This window comes from Microtus ochrogaster, chromosome 5 (assembly GCF_000317375.1).
Source record: "Microtus ochrogaster isolate Prairie Vole_2 chromosome 5, MicOch1.0, whole genome shotgun sequence".
Lineage (NCBI taxonomy): Eukaryota > Metazoa > Chordata > Mammalia > Rodentia > Cricetidae > Microtus > Microtus ochrogaster.
This window is the reverse complement of record NC_022012.1, coordinates 60,925,175-60,927,768: the sequence shown is the minus strand read 5'-3', so window position 1 is coordinate 60,927,768 and position 2,594 is coordinate 60,925,175.

Below are 2,594 nucleotides of genomic sequence, written 5' to 3'. Positions count from 1 at the left end.
AAAAAAAAAAAAAAAAAAAAAAAAAAAAAGAGACAAGCTTCACTAATTTCTGATTTTAGACATTCAGATATAGACTACAGGTCTGTAGATAAAAGAATTATTTTGTCCTTAACATTATTGCATAAGCCCCTAGACTGACATTTAGACCTTAGAGGGGCCACAATATAAAGATTTGAATACTCTCTGAAATCTAACTTTGATCACCTGATGAGAGTTAAAAAGCCCACCTAACCAAACAAAACAGCCAAAGATTTTAAAAACGGTGAGTGAAATTGTAAAGAAGGGTGTAATAGCGACAGCTCCCCGAAGATACTGCAGCCAACAAAGGTACCCCCTTTCCCTGTTCTGAGAAGTCAAAAGGGCTCAGCCTAAATTGGCTTCCAAGAACTCAGACCCAGTTTTTGGCTTCTTTATTTTATTCTTTTCTGCTTTGGAATGGTGTCACCTCCACCAGTTAGGTTCAGCATCTCAACCAAAGCAAAATGACTTTTGGATTGGCCAGAAGTCCCACTTGGTACAAACTGCTTTGCCCCAAAGGACTCCATAGGACTGATATATTGTTCAATTACTGCCTTTGATGCTTCCCAGTGTGTCTCCTCCATCCCCCTCCTCTCCACTCCTGTCCCTACCCTGTGCTAGGTTGAATCCTTGTTAAAGTCGTTAGTGTTGTTGCTATGTTATACATTAGACTCCGATATTAGCGCCTAAGCCCCAAACTTCTTACTTTTGTTTTGTTTTTCGAGACAGGGTTTCTCCATATAACAGTCTTGGCTGTCCTGGAACTGGCTTTTGTAGACCAGGCTGGCCTCGCATTCACAGAGATCCACCTGTCTCTGCCTTCCGAGTGCTAGGATTAAAGGCGTGTATCACCATGCTTGGCTAACTGCTTACTTTTTTTTTTACTTACTTTGTTTATTTTTATTATTTTTAGATTTACTTATGTGTATGAATGTTTTATGTGTGTGCCTCATTTCTGTGCCTAAATTTCACAGACCAGAAAAGGGCATTTGTCAGATGCCCTGGAACTAGAGTTACAGACATTGCAAGATGCCATTTCTGTTGTGTGAGGGTTGAGCCTGGGTCCTCTGCAAGAGTAGCCAGTACTCTTAACCACTGAGCCATTTCTCTAACTCTGAAAACAATTCTGGAAAGGAACTGGTAGGGTTCCAGGTGTGGTCATGCTTGTCTTTGATCTCAGCACTTGGGATGCAGAAGTAGGTAGATCTCTTTGAGTTCAAGGCTAGCCTGGTCTTCAAAGTGAGTTTTAGGCCAGCCAGGGCTACACAGTGAGACCATGGCTCAAATCAACCTACCAACCAACTGACCAAAACAAAGTTGGCAGGAGGATTCCCTAATTAGGCACCAAACTTAATACTGACTCATTTGAATTAAAGAATGTGGTGCTTGTCTCGGTGACAGATCAACAAAAGGTGACACCTACATAGAAAATTAGCATAAATGCACCGTGGAAATCATGGTATTTCTTTCTTCAGCTATAGAAAACTTAAGACGGCAATCAGTGGCTTAGGAGTTCTTAGTTTTTCACCTTTAATCCCAGAGGATGCCAGGGGCCTAGACGTGCTCTGTTGTTATTATTTTAAGAAGTATTTATTTATGTGTCTCTATGTGTGTGTGCTCACAATTTAGGGTATAGTTCCTTATGGCATGTATGATACTACTCTTTAATCCTAGCACTCAGAAGGCAGAGGCAGGAGGATCTCTGTGAGTTTGAGGCTGGAATGGTATATATAATAAGTTCTAGGCCAGCCAAGGATATATGAGACCTCCCCCATCTCAAAAAAGAAAAAGTAAAAAACAAAACAACAAAGAACTAAATGTGAAAAATAAACTTTTAGACTATTGAAAGAAAATATAGGAAAAAAATTTGATGCATTTGTCAGTTTTTTTAAGAAGTCATATAAAGTACAAATCACTAAGTTAAATTTTGATAAATTTGCTTAAGTAATAATCTAAAATTTCCATACCATAAGAGACTGCTGGGGCTCTGTGTTGTATGGGTCAGTTGAAGAAAGGTCACTCCAAGGTGAACTTTAGGCCTGTGGCAACAGAAGTCCCACCTCTAATGGACTGGACCTGTAGCAGCTGTTCAAAGTGCACTTATTAGCAAAGTTATTTTTTTGGTTGTTCCTCATATCAAGGTCCCCGATCTAATGTTATGTTTTTCTGAAGGAAATCTTCACAGCCTGCCACTTCAGTCTTTATTGCATACTCTTGGCAGTATCCAATAATCCAAGAGCTTCAGGTATGTCAGGAGTCTTGTGACCAGAGTACTAAATGTGCTTCAGAAAGACAGCTCTATAAACCACAGGAAACAATTACTGATTTCCACCAAGATTTCTTCAAGGTCAAGGTACTTCTAGAGAATAGCTACTTAATCACTTAGATACAGGGAAAAACGCCTATTCTGTTCTAATATTTGCCCTTGATACAGTGACTGCTGGATTCCCACAACAAGACACAGAATAAACAAAAACAAGATTCTGAAAAAGACATTTATCACATATATTAATAACATTTAAAAATCTAGAATATAAAGCCGGGCGGTGGTGGCGCACGCCTTTAATCCCAGCACT